General features: G+C 42.8%; 1 long non-coding RNA gene across 1 annotated transcript in view; it reads left to right on the top strand.

Moving 5' to 3' along the window:
- The first annotated feature begins 344 nt into the window (after window positions 1–344).
- LOC309797335 overlaps window positions 345–17,567 on the top strand; it is a 93,134-nt gene continuing 75,911 nt past the window's right edge. Inside the window, exon 1 of the long non-coding RNA XR_016039663.1 lies at window positions 345–491. This is a non-coding gene — a long non-coding RNA (uncharacterized lncRNA). The remainder of the gene's footprint in view (window positions 492–17,567) is intronic.

The raw sequence follows: 17,567 nt of genomic DNA, 5'->3' as shown, positions 1-17,567 counted from the left end.
ATACAGTCACTATGGAGAACAGTATGGAGTTTCTTTAAAAAAAAACTAGAAATAGAATTACCATCTGATCCAGCAATCCCACTTTTGGGCATATACACAGAGAAAACCGTATTTCAAAAAGGCACATTCACCACAATATTCGTTGCAGCACTATTTACAATAGCCAGGTAATGGAAGCAACCTAAATGCCCACAGACAGATGAATGGATAAAGATGTGGTACATATATGAAATGGAATATTCCTTGGCCATAAAAAGGAATGAAACTGGGTCATTTGTAGAGACATCGATGGATCAAGATACTGTCATACAGAATGAAGTAAGTCAGAAACAGGAAAACAAATATTGTATATTAATGCATATATGTGGAGCCTAAAAATGGTACAGATGAACTGGTTTGCAGGGAAGAAATAGAGACACAGACGTAGAGAACAAACGTATGGACACCAAGTGTGGGAAGCCATGGGGTGGTGGTGGTGGGATGATTTGGGAGTTTGGGATTCACCTGTGTACATGTATATGCATAAAATACATAACTAATAATAACCTGCTGTATAAAAACATAAATAAAATTAAATTTCAAAATTTTAAAAAATAAAATTTAAAAATAAAACAGAAAATATTCTTCCCGTCACACAGATGTATTTATAGGGATGAATAATTTCCATTCTTATATCTATAAATACATAAAAGAGGAATAAAATCTAAATTGAACCATAAAAGAAAAAAAAAGTGAACCCACGAGTTATACAGAGGAATACGCTATTACGGCACTTGCTCCAGCGGTAAACAATTCTGAAATTGGTCAGAGGTGGGGAACCATCTCCCATACAGCCAGCAACCCAACCCCCACGCAAGGAGCGTCCTCATTGCAAAGCTGGTGGACACTGCCGAGGCATCTGTGAGTAAACGTGAGCTGAGCCCCAGGCCAGCTGCTGCTGAACTGTTCCCACCCTTTCCAGGTAAAACACCTGAATATGTACAAGGGCTTGAAAGCCTAGAGGAAGGACCGTGGAGCCACACCAGCGACAGCACGCAGGCCAACTTGGTGCCTGCAGGCCAGCCAGGGTGGTCCTGGCCCTGGGCGCTCTTCCAGAAGCTTTCCATTGCCCTGCCTAAGATACCCCTCCTGTCCCGGCCCCCACTGCTTTTTTCCTTCCTCACCTCTGTCCGGAGAGAAATTCCAGCGGAAGGTATGGGTGACACATCCTCTTCTTTACAGGCGGCAGCCTGGAAACTCCTGCAGAAAGGCCAGCAGAACCCCACTCACACCGGGCCACCCACAAAGCTGTGGCCCCTCACTCCCTCCCACAAGCACAGCCCCGAGACTTCTGACGAGGCAGAGAATATGGATTCAGGCACAGCTTCAGGGGCTATTGCTGCCTGGAGCGCTGTTTATATTGACCTCAAAGAGGCACACCTGGTGAGGGCGGGCCGGCAGGGTAAGGCTGCCCAGGTCAGCTAATCCACAACCCTCAGGGAATCACATTGTTGAAAATGGACCCCGCTAAGGCAGAAGAGAAGCCAAGGGAAAAAAGGACACAATGCCATTTGCAGCACCGTAGATGAGTCTAGAAGTAATCACGTGACTTGTAGTAAGTCAGAAAGTGAAAGACACATATCATATCATATCACTTATAGGTGTTACCTAAAAATGGATACCAGGGCAGATATTTCCACGGAGAAGGGCAATCACAGATTCATTAAACAAACTTATTGTTCACCAATGGAAAGGTGTGAGGATTGGTTTCATTACGATATCGGGGTTAACAGACATATACAAACACAGGTGACATATATAATCACCAAAGACCTACAGAATACCAAGAGATAACTACTCAACATTCTGTTATAACGTACATGGGAAAAGGATCCCAGGAAGAACAGACATCTGTATATGTGTAAAAGAACCACATCTTCCACACCTACAACAAGCCAAACATTGTAATCAAACTTGCTGTAATAAAAAATAAAAAAATTAAATTAAAAACTAGAACAAGAAGTAGTGAGACAAACGTGAGGGGCTTTCTCCTGGCACATCCCATTCTAAACTCCAATCTAGAACACCACTTCCACTGAGGCTCTCTTGCCCTAGTAACCAGATTTGGTAAGGGTGAACTGCTGCCACCTTGTGGCCGTTTCACACAACAGCAGCTTTAATCCCAACGCTAATGGTCAGTTGATATTCAAAATCATTGCAGGCCTGTAAATGACACCTGCCCTGAAAACAAATCCTGGGGTCACATATCGACCAAAAAATTCAAAGGACGTCCATATTTCAAAACGAACGTTTCAAAAGGCATATTTTAGGCACATTAGTGTTCTGCTTCTTTTCCTTTCTTTCCTTTTTTGTTAAAAAACACGGGAATGGAAAAAGGCATCCCTCAGAATGGGCGAAAATCGTTGCAGACGAATCAATGGACAGAGGTTTAATCTCCAATATATATAATCAGCTCATGCAGCTTAATATTAAAAAAACAAACAACCCAAAAAAAATGGGCAGAAGATCTAAAGAGACGTTTCTTCAAAGGAGACACAGAGATGGGCAAGACGCACATGAAAAGCTGCTCAACAGCACTAATTATTGGAGAAATGCAAATCAAAACTACAATGAGGTATCACCTCACACCTGTTAGAATCGGCATCATCAGAAAATCTACAAACAACCAATTCTGGGGAGGGTGTGGACAAAAGGAGCCCTCTTCCAATATTGGTGGGAATGTAAATTGATACAGTCACTATGGAGAACAGTATGGAGTTTCCTTAAAAAAACTAGAAATAGAATTACCATCTGATCCAGCAATCCCACTTCTGGGCATATACCCAGAGAAAACCGTATTTCAAAAAGGCACATTCACCACAATGTTCGTTGCAGCACTATTTACAATAGCCAGGTAATGGAAGCAACCTAAATGCCCACAGACAGATGAATGGATAAAGATGTGTAACATATATAAATTGGAATATTACTCGGCCATAAAAGGGAATGAAACTGGGTCATTTGTAGAGACATCGAAGGATCGAGAGACTATCATACAGAATGAAGTAAGTCAGAAAGGGGAAAACAAATATTGTATATTAATGCATATATGTGGAGCCTAAAAATGGTACAGATGAACTGGTTTGCAGGGAAGAAATAGAGACACAGGGGTAGAGAACAATCGTATGGACACCAAGTGTGGGAAGCCATGGGGTGGTGGTGATGGGATGAGTTGGGAGATTGGGATTGACCTGTATACATGTATATGCATAAAATACATAACTAATAATAATGTGCTGTATAAAAAAATAAATAAAATTAAATTTCAAAATTTTAAAAAATAAAATTTAAAAATAAAACAGAAAAAAGTTCTTCCCGTCACACAGATGTATTTATAGGAATGAATTATTTCCATGCTTATATCTATAAATACATAAAAGAGGAATAAAATCTAACTTGAACCATAAAATAAAAAAAAAACCTGAACCCACGAGTTATACAGAGGAAAACCCTATCAGGGCACTTTCTCCAGTGGTAAACAATTCTGAAATTGGTCAGGGGTGGGGAACCATCTCCCATACAGCCAGCAACCCAACCCCCACGCAAGGAGCGTCCTCATTGCAAAGCTGGTGGACCCTGCCGAGGCATCTGTGAGTAAACGTGAGCTGAGCCCCAGGCCAGCTGCTGCTGAACTGTTCCCACCCTTTCCAGGTAAAACACCTGAATATGTACAAGGGCTTGAAAGCCTAGAGGAAGGACCGTGGAGCCACACCAGCGACAGCACGCAGGCCAACTTGGTGCCTGAAGGCCAGCCAGCGTGGGCCTGGCCCCAGGCGCTCTTCCAGAAGCTTTCCATTGCCCTGCCTGAGATACCCCTCCTGTCCCGGCCCCCACTGCTTTTTTCCTTCCTCACCTCTGTCCGGAGAGAAATTCCAGCGGAAGGTATGGGTGACACATCCTCTTCTTTACAGGCGGCAGCCTGGCAACTCCTGCAGAAAGGCCAGCAGAACCCCACTCACAACGGGCCACCCACAAAGCTGTGGCCCCTCACTCCCTCCCACCAGCACAGCCCCGAGACTGCTGACGAGGCAGAGAATATGGATTCAGGCACAGCTTCAGGGGCTATTGCTGCCTGGAGCGCTGTTTATATTGACCTCAAAGAGGCACACCTGGTGAGGGCGGGCCGGCAGGGTAAGGCTGCCCAGGTCAGCTAATCCACAACCCTCAGGGAATCACATTGTTGAAAATGGACCCCGCTAAGGCAGAAGAGAAGCCAAGGGAAAAAAGGACACAATGCCATTTGCAGCACCGTAGATGAGTCTAGAAGTAATCACGTGACTTGTAGTAAGTCAGAAAGTGAAAGACACATATCATATCATATCACTTATAGGTGTTACCTAAAAATGGATACCAGGGCAGATATTTCTACAGAGAAGGGCAATCACAGATTCATTAAACAAACTTATTGTTCACCAATGGAAAGGTGTGAGGATTGTTTTCATTATGATATCGGGGTTAACAGACATATACAAACACAGGTGACATATATAATCACCAAAGACCTACAGAATACCAAGAGAGGACTACTCAACTTTCTGTCATAACGTACATGGGAAAAGGATCCCAGGAAGAACAGACATCTGTATATGTGTAAAAGAACCACATCTTCCACACCTACAACAAGCCAAACATTGTAATCAAACTTGCTGTAATAAAAAATAAAAAATTAAATTAAAAACACGAACAAGAAGCAGTGAGACAAACGTGAGGGGATTTCTCCTGGCACATTCCATTCTAAACTCCAATCTAGAACACCACTTCCACTGAGGCTCTCTTGCCCTAGTAACCAGATTTGGTAAGGGTGAACTGCTGCCACCTTGTGGCCGTTTCACACAACAGCAGCTTTAATCCCAATGCTAATGGTCAGTTGATATTCAAAATCATTGCAGGCCTGTAAATGACACCTGCCCTGAAAACAAATCCTGGGGTCACATATCGACCAAAAAATTCAAAGGACCTCCATATTTCAAAACGACCATTTCAAAAGGCATATTTTACACACATTAGTGCTCTGCTTCTTTTCCTTTCTTTCCTTTTTTGTTAAAAAACACAGGAATGGAAAAAGGCATCCCTCAGAATGGGCGAAAATCGTTGCAGACGAATCAATGGACAGAGGTTTAATCTCCAATATATATAAACAGCTCATGCAGCTTAATATTAAAAAAACAAACAACCCAAAAAAAATGGGCAGAAGATCTAAAGAGACGTTTCTTCAAAGGAGACACAGAGATGGCCAAGACGCACATGAAAAGCTGCTCAACAGCACTAATTATTGGAGAAATGCAAATCAAAACTACAATGAGGTATCACGTCACACCTGTTAGAATCAGCATCAACAGAAAATCTACAAACAACCAATTCTGGGGAGGGTGGGGACAAAAGGAGCCCTCTTCCACTATTGGGGGGAATGTAAATTGATACAGTCACTATGGAGAACAGTATGGAGTTTCCTTAAAAAAACTAGAAATAGAATTACCATCTGATCCAGCAATCCCACTTCTGGGCATATACCCAGAGAAAACCGTATTTCAAAAAGGCACATTCACCACAATGTTCGTTGCAGCACTATTTACAATAGCCAGGTAATGAAAGCAACCTAAATGCCCACAGACAGATGAATGGATAAAGATGAGGTACATATATAAAATGGAATATTATTCGGCCATAAAAAGGTATGAAACTGGGTCATTTGTAGAGACATCGATGGATCGAGAGACTGTCATACAGAATGAAGTAAGTCAGAAAGAGGAAAACAAATATTGTATATTAATGCATATATGTGGAGCCTAAAAATGGTACAGATGAACTGGTTTGCAGGGAAGAAATAGAGACACAGAGATAGAGAACAAACGTATGGACACCAAGTGTGGGAAGCCATGGGGTGGTGGTGGTGGGATGAGTTGGGAGTTTGGGATTGACCTGTATACATGTATATGCAAACAATACATAACTAATAATAACGTGCTGTATAAAAAAATAAATAAAATTAAATTTCAAAATTTTAAAAAATAAAATTTAAAAATAAAACAGAAAAAAGTTCTTCCCCTCACACAGATGTATTTATAGGAATGAATTATTTCCATGCTTATATCTATAAATACATAAAAGGGGAATAAAATCTAACTTGAACCATAAAAGAAAAAAAAAACCTGAACCCACGAGTTATACAGAGCAAATCCCTATCAGGGCACTTGCTCCAGTGTTAAACAATTCTGAAATTGGTCAGAGGTGGGGAACCATCTCCCATACAGCCAGCAACCAACCCCCCACGCAAGGAGCGTCCTCATTGCAAAGCTGGTGGACCCTGCCGAGGCATCTGTGAGTAAACGTGAGCTGAGCCCCAGGCCAGCTGCTGCTGAACTGTTCCCACCCTTTCCAGGTAAAACACCTGAATATGTACAAGGGCTTGAAAGCCTAGAGGAAGGACCGTGGAGCCACACCAGCGACAGCACGCAGGGCAACTTGGTGCCTGCAGGCCAGCCAGGGTGGTCCTGGCCCTGGGCGCTCTTCCAGAAGCTTTCCATTGCCCTGCCTGAGATACCCCTCCTGTCCCGGCCCCCACTGCATTTTTCCTTCCTCACCTCTGTCCGGAGAGAAATTCCAGCGGAAGGTATGGGTGACACATCCTCTTCTTTACAGGCGGCAGCCTGGCAACTCCTGCAGAAAGGCCAGCAGAACCCCACTCACACCGGGCCACCCACAAAGCTGTGGCCCCTCACTCCCTCCCACCAGCACAGCCCCGAGACTGCTGACGAGGCAGAGCATATGGATTCAGGCACAGCTTCAGGGGCTATTGCTGCCTGGAGCGCTGTTTATATTGACTTCAAAGAGGCACACCTGGGGAGGGCGGGCCGGCAGGGTAAGGCTGCCCAGGTCAGCTAATCCACAACCCTCAGGGAATCACATTGTTGAAAATGGACCCCGCTAAGGCAGAAGAGAAGCCAAGGGAAAAAAGGACACAATGCCATTTGCAGCACCGTAGATGAGTCTAGAAGTAATCACGTGACTTGTAGTAAGTCAGAAAGTGAAAGACACATATCATATCATATCACTTATAGGTGTTACCTAAAAATGGATACCAGGGCAGATATTTCCACAGAGAAGGGCAATCACAGATTCATTAAACAAACTTATTGTTCACCAATGGAAAGGTGTGAGGATTGGTTTCATTATGATATCGGGGTTAACAGACATATACAAACACAGGTGACATATATAATCACCAAAGACCTACAGAATACCAAGAGAGGACTACTCAACATTCTGTCATAACGTACATGGGAAAAGGATCCCAGGAAGAACAGACATCTGTATATGTGTAAAAGAACCACATCTTCCACACCTACAACAAGCCAAACATTGTAATCAAACTTGCTGTAATAAAAAATAAAAAAATAAATTAAAAACACGAACAAGAAGCAGTGAGACAAACGTGAGGGGCTTTCTCCTGGCACATTCCATTCTAAACTCCAATCTAGAACACCACTTCCACTGAGGCTCTCTTGCCCTAGTAACCAGATTTGGTAAGGGTGAACTGCTGCCACCTTGTGGCCGTTTCACACAACAGCAGCTTTAATCCCAACGCTAATGGTCAGTTGATATTCAAAATCATTGCAGGCCTGTAAATGACACCTGCCCTGAAAACAAATCCTGGGGTCACATATCGACCAAAAAATTCAAAGGACCTCCATATTTCAAAACGACCGTTTCAAAAGGCATATTTTACACACATTAGTGCTCTGCTTCTTTTCCTTTCTTTCCTTTTTTGTTAAAAAACACAGGAATGGAAAAAGGCATCCCTCAGAATGGGCGAAAATCGTTGCAGACGAATCAATGGACAGAGGTTTAATCTCCAATATATATAAACAGCTCATGCAGCTTAATATTAAAAAAACAAACAACCCCAAAAAAAATGGGCAGAAGATCTAAAGAGACGTTTCTTCAAAGGAGACACAGAGATGGCCAAGACGCACATGAAAAGCTGCTCAACAGCACTAATTATTGGAGAAATGCAAATCAAAACTACAATGAGGTATCACGTCACACCTGTTAGAATCAGCATCAACATAAAATCTACAAACAACCAATTCTGGGGAGGGTGTGGACAAAAGGAGCCCTCTTCCACTATTGGGGGGAATGTAAATTGATACAGTCACTATGGAGAACAGTATGGAGTTTCCTTAAAAAAACTAGAAATAGAATTACCATCTGATCCAGCAATCCCACTTCTGGGCATATACCCAGAGAAAACCGTATTTCAAAAAGGCACATTCACAACAATGTTCGTTGCAGCACTATTTACAATAGCCAGGTAATGAAAGCAACCTAAATGCCCACAGACAGATGAATGGATAAAGATGAGGTACATATATAAAATGGAATATTATTCGGCCATAAAAAGGAATGAAACTGGGTCATTTGTAGAGACATCGATGGATCGAGAGACTGTCATACAGAATGAAGTAAGTCAGAAAGAGGAAAACAAATATTGTATATTAATGCATATATGTGGAGCCTAAAAATGGTACAGATGAACTGGTTTGCAGGGAAGAAATAGAGACACAGAGGTAGAGAACAAACGTATGGACACCAAGTGTGGGAAGCCATGGGGTGGTGGTGGTGGGATGAGTTGGGAGTTTGGGATTGACCTGTATACATGTATATGCAAACAATACATAACTAATAATAACGTGCTGTATAAAAAAATAAATAAAATTAAATTTCAAAATTTTAAAAAATAAAATTTAAAAATAAAACAGAAAAAAGTTCTTCCCGTCACACAGATGTATTTATAGGAATGAATTATTTCCATGCTTATATCTATAAATACATAAAAGGGGAATAAAATCTAACTTGAACCATAAAAGAAAAAAAAAAACCTGAACCCACGAGTTATACAGAGCAAATCACTATCAGGGCACTTGCTCCAGTGTTAAACAATTCTGAAATTGGTCAGAGGTGGGGAACCATCTCCCATACAGCCAGCAACCCAACCCCCACGCAAGGAGCGTCCTCATTGCAAAGCTGGTGGACCCTGCCGAGGCATCTGTGAGTAAACGTGAGCTGAGCCCCAGGCCAGCTGCTGCTGAACTGTTCCCACCCTTTCCAGGTAAAACACCTGAATATGTACAAGGGCTTGAAAGCCTAGAGGAAGGACCTTAGAGCCACACCAGCGAAAGCACGCAGGCCAACTTGGTGCATGCAGGCCTGTCAGGGATTTCCTGGCCCCGGGTGCTCTTCCAGAATCTTTCCATTGCCCTGCCTGAGATACCCCTCCTGTCCCGGCCCCCACTGCTTTTTTCCTTCCTCACCTCTGTCCGGAGAGAAATTCCAGGGGAAGGTATGGGTGACACAACCTCTTCTTTACAGGCGGCAGCCGGGCAACTCCTGCAGAAAGGCCAGCAGAACCCCACTCACACCGGGACACCCACAAAGCTGTGGCCCCTCACTCCCTCCCACCAGCACAGCCCCGAGACTGCTGACGGGGCAGAGAATATGGTGTCAGACACAGCTTCAGGGGCTATTGCTGCCTGGAGCGCTGTTTATATTGACCTCAACGAGGCACACCTGGTGAGGGCGGGCCGGCAGGGTAAGGCTGCCCAGGTCAGCTAATCCACAACCCTCAGGGAATCACATTGTTGAAAATGGACCCCGCTAAGGCAGAAGAGAAGCCAAGGGAAAAAAGGACACAATGCCATTTGCAGCAGCGTAGATGAGTCTAGAAGTAATCACGTGACTTGTAGTAAGTCAGAAAGTGAAAGACACATATCCTATCATATCACTTATAGGTGTTACCTAAAAATGGATACCAGGGCAGATATTTCCACGGAGAAGGGCAATCACAGATTCATTAAACAAACTTATGGTTCACCAATGGAAAGGTGTGAGGATTGGTTTCATTACAATATCGGGGTTAACACACATATACAAACACAGGTGACATATATAATCACCAAAGACCTATGGAATACCAAGAGAGGACTACTCAACATTCTGTCATAACGTACATGGGAAAAGGATCCCAGGAAGAACAGACATCTGTATATGTGTAAAAGAACCACATCTTCCACACCTACAACAAGCCAAACATTGTAATCAAACTTGCTGTAATAAAAAATAAAAAAAATTAAATTAAAAACACGAACAAGAAATAGTGAGACAAACGTGAGGGGCTTTCTCCTGGCATATTCCATTCTAAACTCCAATCTAGAACAGGACTTCCACTGAGGCTCTCTTGCCCTAGTAACCAGATTTGGTAAGGGTGAACTGCTGCCACCTTGTGGCCGTTTCACACAACAGCAGCTTTAATCCCAACGCTAATGGTCAGTTGATATTCAAAATCATTGCAGGCCTGTAAATGACACCTGCCCTGAAAACAAATCCTGGGGTCACATATCGAACAAAAAATTCAAAGGACGTCCATATTTCAAAACGACCGTTTCAAAAGGCATATTTTACGCACATTAGTGTTCTGCTTCTTTTCCTTTCTTTCCTTTTTTGTTAAAAAACACGGGAATGGAAAAAGGCATCCCTCAGAATGGGCGAAAATCGTTGCAGACGAATCAATGGACAGAGGTTTAATCTCCAATATATATAAACAGCTCATGCAGCTTAATATTTAAAAAAACAAACAACCCAAAAAAATGGGCAGAAGATCTAAAGAGACGTTTCTTCAAAGAGACACAAAGATGGCCAAGACGCACATGAAAAGCTGCTCAACAGCACTAATTATTGGAGAAATGCAAATCAAAACTAAAATGAGGTATCACCTCACACCTGTTAGAATCGGCATCATCAGAAAATCTACAAACAACCAATTCTGGGGAGGGTGTGGACAAAAGGAGCCCTCTTCCACTATTGGTGGGAATGTAAATTGATACAGTCACTATGGAGAACAGTATGGAGTTTCCTTAAAAAAATTAGAAATAGAATTACCATCTGATCCAGCAATCCCACTTCTGGGCATATACCCAGAGAAAACCGTATTTCAAAAAGGCACATTCACCACAATGTTCGTTGCAGCACTATTTACAATAGCCATGTAATGGAAGCAACCTAAATGCCCACAGACAGATGAATGGATAAAGATGTGGTACATATATAAATTGGAACATTACTCGGCCATAAAAAGGAATGAATCTGGGTCTTTTGTAGAGACATCGATGGATCGAGAGACTGTCATACAGAATGAAGTAAGTCAGAAAGAGGAAAACAAATATTGTATATTAATGCATATATGTGGAGCCTAAAAATGGTACAGATGAACTGGTTTGCAGGGAAGAAATAGAGACACAGAGTTAGAGAACAAACGTATGGACACCAAGTGTGGGAAGCCATGGGGTGGTGGTGGTTGGATGAGTTGGGAGTTTGGGATTGACCTGTATACATGTATATGCCTAAAATACATAACTAATAATAACGTGCTGTATAAAAAAATAAATAAAATTAAATTTCAAAATTTTAAAAAATAAAATTTAAAAATAAAACAGAAAAATGTTCTTCCCGTCACACAGATGTATTTATAGGAATGAATTATTTCCATGCTTATATCTATAAATACATAAAAGAGGAATAATATCTAACTTGAACCATAAAATAAAAAAAAACCTGAACCCACGAGTTATACAGAGGAAAACCCTATTAGGGCACTTTCTCCAGTGGTAAACAATTCTGAAATTGGTCAGAGGTGGGGAACCATCTCCCATACAGCCATCAACCCACCCCCCACGCAAGGAGCGTCCTCATTGCAAAGCTGGGGGACCGTGCCGAGGCATCTGTGAGTAAACGTGAGCTGAGCCCCAGGCCAGCTGCTGCTGAACTGTTCCCACCCTTTCCAGGTAAAACACCTGAATATGTACAAGGGCTTGAAAGCCTAGAGGAAGGACCGTGGAGCCACACCAGCGACAGCACGCAGGCCAACTTGGTGCCTGCAGGCCAGCCAGGGTGGTCCTGGCCCTGGGCGCTCTTCCAGAAGCTTTCCATTGCCCTGCCTGAGATACCCCTCCTGTCCCGGCCCCCACTGCTTTTTTCCTTCCTCACCTCTGTCCGGAGAGAAATTCCAGCGGAAGGTATGGGTGACACATCCTCTTCTTTACAGGCGGCAGCCTGGCAACTCCTGCAGAAAGGCCAGCAGAACCCCACTCACACTGGGCCACCCACAAAGCTGAGGCCCCTCACTCCCTCCCACCAGCAAAGCCCCGAGACTGCTGACGAGGCAGAGCATATGGAGTCAGGCACAGCTTCAGGGGCTATTGCTGCCTGGAGCTCTGTTTATATTGACCTCAACGAGGCACACCTGGGGAGGGCGGGCCGGCAGGGTAAGGCTGCCCAGGTCAGCTAATCCACAACCCTCAGGGAATCACATTGTTGAAAATGGACCCCGCTAAGGCAGAAGAGAAGCCAAGGGAAAAAAGGACACAATGCCATTTGCAGCACCGTAGATGAGTCTAGAAGTAATCACGTGACTTGTAGTAAGTCAGAAAGTGAAAGACACATATCCTATCATATAACTTATAGGTGTTACCTAAAAATGGATACCAGGGCAGATATTTCAATGGAGAAGGGCAATCTCCGATTCATTAAACAAACTTATGTTTCACCAATGGAAAGGTGTGAGGATTGGTTTCATTACGATATCGGCGTTAACAGACATATACAAACACAGGTGACATATATAATCACCAAAGACCTACAGAATACCAAGAGAGGACTACTCAACATTCTGTCATAACGTACATGGGAAAAGGATCCCAGGAAGAACAGACATCTGTATATGTGTAAAAGAACCACATCTTCCACACCTACAACAAGCCAAACATTGTAATCAAACTTGCTGTAATAAAAAATAAAAAATTAAATTAAAAACACGAACAAGAAGTAGTGAGACAAACGTGAGGGGCTTTCTCCTGGCACATTCCATTCTAAACTCCAATCTAGAACACGACTTCCACTGAGGCTCTCTTGCCCTAATAACCAGATTTGGTAAGGGTGAACTGCTGCCACCTTGTGGCCGTTTCACACAACAGCAGCTTTAATCCCAGCGCTAATGGTCAGTTGATACTCAAAATCATTGCAGGCCTGTAAATGACACCTGCCCTGAAAACAAATCCTGGGGTCACATATCGACCAAAAAATTCAAAGGACGTCCATATTTCAAAACGACCGTTTCAAAAGGCATATTTTACGCCCATTAGTGTTCTGCTTCTTTTCCTTTCTATCCTTTTTTGTTAAAAAACACGGGAATGGAAAAAGGCATCCCTCAGAATGGGCCAAAATCGTTGCAGACGAATCAATGGACAGAGGTTTAATCTCCAATATATATAAACAACTCATGCAGCTTAATATTAAAAAAACAAACAGCCCAATACAAAAATGGGCAGAAGATCTAAAGAGACGTTTCTTCAAAGAACGCACAGAGATGGCCAAGACGCACATGAAAAGCTGCTCAACAGCACTAATTATTAGAGAAATGCAAATCAAAACTACAATGAGGTATCACCTCACACCTGTTAGAATCGGCATCATCAGAAAATCTACAAACAACCAATTCTGGGGAGGGTGTGGACAAAAGGAGCCCTCTTCCACTATTGGTGGGAATGTAAATTGATACAGTCACTATGGAGAACAGTATGGAGTTTCCTTAAAAAAACTAGAAATAGAATTACCATCTGATCCAGCAATCCCACTTCTGGGCATATACCCAGAGAAAACCGTATTACAAAAAGGCACATTCACCACAGTGTTCGTTGCAGCACTATTTACAATAGCCAGGTAATGGAAGCAACCTAAATGCCCACAGACAGATGAATCGATAAAGATGTGGTACATATATAAAATGAAATATTACTCGGCCATAAAAAGGAATGAAACTGGGTCATTTGTAGAGACATCGATGGATCGAGAGACTGTCATACAGAATGAAGTAAGTCAGAAAGAGGAAAACAAATATTGTATATTAACGCATATATGTGGAGCCTAAAAATGGTACAGATGAACTGGTTTGCAGGGAAGAAATAGAGACACAGAGGCAGAGAAAAAACGTATGGACACCAAGTGTGGGAAGCCATGGGGTGGTGGTGGTGGGATGAGTTGGGAGTTTGGGATTGACCTGTATACATGTATATGCATAAAATACATAACTAATAATAACGTGCTGTATAAAAAAATAAATAAAACTAAATTTCAACATTTTAAAAAATAAAACTTAAAAATAAAACAGAAAAAAGTTCTTCCAGTCACACAGATGTATCTATAGCAATGAATTATTTCCATGCTTATATATATAAATACATAAAAGAGGAATAAAATCTAACTTGAACCATAAAAGAAAAAAAAATCCTGAACCCACGAGTTATACAGAGGAAAACCCTATCAGGGCACTTGCTCCAGTGGTAAACAATTCTGAAATTGTTCAGAGGTGGGGAATCATCTCCCATACAGCCAGCAACACACCCCCCATGCAAGGAGCGTCCTCATTGCAAAGCTGGGGGACCATGCCGAGGCATCTGTGAGTAAACGTGAGCTGAGCCCCAGGCCAGCTGCTGCTGAACTGTTCCCACCCTTTCCAGGTAAAACACCTGAATATGTACAAGGGCTTGAAAGCCTAGAGGAAGGACCGTGGAGCCACACCAGCAACAGCACGCAGGCCAACTTGTTGCCTGCAGGCCAGCCAGGGTGGTCCTGGACCCTGGCGCTCTTCCAGAAGCTTTCCATTGCCCTGCCTGAGATACCCCTCCTGTCCCGGCCCCCACTGCTTTTTTCCTTCCTCACCTCTGTCCGGAGAGAAATTCCAGCGGAAGGTATGGGTGACACATCCTCTTCTTTATAGGCGGCAGCCTGGCAACTCCTGCAGAAAGGCCAGCAGAACCCCACTCACACCGGGCCACCCACAAAGCTGTGGCCCCTCACTCCCTCCCACCAGCACAGCCCCGAGACTGCTGACGGGGCAGAGAATATGGAGTCAGGCACAGCTTCAGGGGCTATTGCTGCCTGGAGCGCTGTTTATATTGACCTCAATGAGGCACACGTGGGGAGGGCCGGCTGGCAGGGTAAGGCTGCCCAGGTCAGCTAATCCACAACCCTCAGGGAATCACATTGTTGAAAATGGACCCCGCTAAGGCAGAAGAGAAGCCAAGGAAAAAAAGGACACAATGCCATTTGCAGCACCGTAGATGAGTCTAGAAGTAATCACGTGACTTGTAGTAAGTCAGAAAGTGAAAGACACATATCCTATCATATCACTTATAGGTGTTACCTAAAAATGGATACCAGGGCAGATATTTCCACGGAGAAGGGCAATCACAGATTCATTAAACAAACTTATGGTTCACCAATGGAAAGGTGTGAGGATTGGTTTCATTATGATATCGGGGTTAACAGACATATACAAACACAGGTGACATATTTAATCACCAAAGACCTACAGAATACCAAGAGAGGACTACTCAACATTCTGTCATAACATACATGGGAAAACGATCCCAGGAAAACAGACATCTGGATATGTGTAAAAGAACCACATCTTCCACACCTACAACAAGCCATACATTGTAATCAAACTTGCTGTAATAAAAAATAAAAAATTAAATTAAAAACACGAACAAGAAGTAGTGAGACAAACGTGAGGGGCTTTCTCCTGGCACATTCCATATTAAACTCAAATCTAGAACACCACTTCCCATGAGGCTCTCTTGCCCTAGTAAGCAGATTTGGTAAGGGTGAACTGCTGCCACCTTGTGGCCGTTTCACACAACAGCAGCTTTAATCCCAACGCTAATGGTCAGTTAATATTCAAAATCATTGCAGGCCTGTAAATGACACCTGCCCTGAAAACAAATCCTGGGGTAACATATCGACCAAAAAATTCAAAGGACGTCCATATTTCAAAAGGACCGTTTCAAAAGGCATATTTTAGGCACATTAGTGTTCTGCTTCTTTTCCTTTCTTCCCTTTTTTGTTAAAAAAAAACGGGAATGGAAAAAAGCATCCCTCACAATGGGCGAAAATCGTTGCAGACGAATCAATGGACAGAGGTTTAATCTCCAATATATATAAACAGCTCATGCAGCTTAATATTAAAAATACAAACAACCCCCCAAAAAATGGGCAGAAGATCTAAAGAGACGTTTCTTCAAAGGAGACACAGAGATGGCCAAGACGCACATGAAAAGCTGCTCAACAGCACTAATTATTAGAGAAATGCAAATCAAAACTACAATGAGGTTTCACCTCAAACCTGTTAGAATCGGCATCATCAGAAAATCTACAAACAACCAATTCTGGGGAGGGTGTGGACAAAAGGAGCCCTCTTCCACTATTGGTGGGAATGGAAATTGATACAGTCACTATGGAGAACAGTATGGAGTTTCCTTAAAAAAACTAGAAATAGAATTACCATCTGATCCAGCAATCCCACTTTTGGGCATATACACAGAGAAAACCGTATTTCAAGAAGGCACATTCACCACAATGTTCGTTGCAGCACTATTTACAATAGCCAGGTAATGGAAGCAACCTAAATGCCCACAGACAGATGAATCGATAAAGATGTGGTACATATATGAAATGGAATATTCCTCGGCCATAAAAAGGAATGAAACTGGGTCATTTGTAGAGACATCGATGGATCGAGAGACTGTCATACAGAATGTAGTAAGTCAGAAACAGGAAAACAAATATTGTATATTAATGCATATATGTGGAACCTAAAAAAATGGTACAGATGAACTGGTTTGCAGGGAAGAAATAGAGACACAGAGGTAGAGAACAAACGTATGGACACCAAGTGTGGGAAGCCATGGGTTGGTGGTGGTGTGATGATTTGGGAGTTTGGGATTGACCTGTGTACATGTATATGCATAAAATACATAACTAATAATAACCTGCTGTATAAAAACATAAATAAAATTAAATTTCAAAATTTTAAAAAATAAAATTTAAAAATTAAACAGAAAATATTCTTGCCGTCACACAGATGTATTTATAGGAATGAATTATTTCCATGCTTATATTTATAAATACATAAAAGAGGAATAAAATCTAACTTGAAACATAAAAGAAAAATAAAGTGAACCCACGAGTTATACAGAGGAAAACCCTATCACGGCACTTGCTCCAGCGGTAAACAATTCTGAAATTGGTCAGAGGTGGGGAACCATCTCCCATACAGCCATCAACCCACCCCCCACGCAAGGAGTGTCCTCATTGCAAAGCTGGGGGACCGTGCCGAGGCATCTGTGAGTAAACGTGAGCTGAGCCTCAGGCCAGCTGCTGCTGAACTGTTCCCACCCTTTCCAGGTAAAACACCTGAATATGTACAAGGGCTTGAAAGCCTAGAGGAAGGACCGTGGAGCCACACCAGCAACAGCACGCAGGCCAACTTGGTGCCTGCAGGCCAGCCAGGGTGGTCTTGGTCCCTGGCGCTCTTCCAGAAGCTTTCCATTGCCCTGCCTGAGATACCCCTCCTGTCCCGGCCCCCACTGCTTTTTTCCTTCCTCACCTCTGTCCGGACAGAAATTCCAGCGGAAGGT

Source organism: Mesoplodon mirus, assembly GCF_964341445.2.
Source record: "Mesoplodon mirus genome assembly, contig: HAP1_SCAFFOLD_248, whole genome shotgun sequence".
In the NCBI taxonomy this organism is placed as follows: domain Eukaryota; kingdom Metazoa; phylum Chordata; class Mammalia; order Artiodactyla; family Ziphiidae; genus Mesoplodon; species Mesoplodon mirus.
The sequence above is the reverse complement of the archived record's forward strand: the minus strand, read 5'-3'. Positions and strand labels throughout refer to the sequence as shown.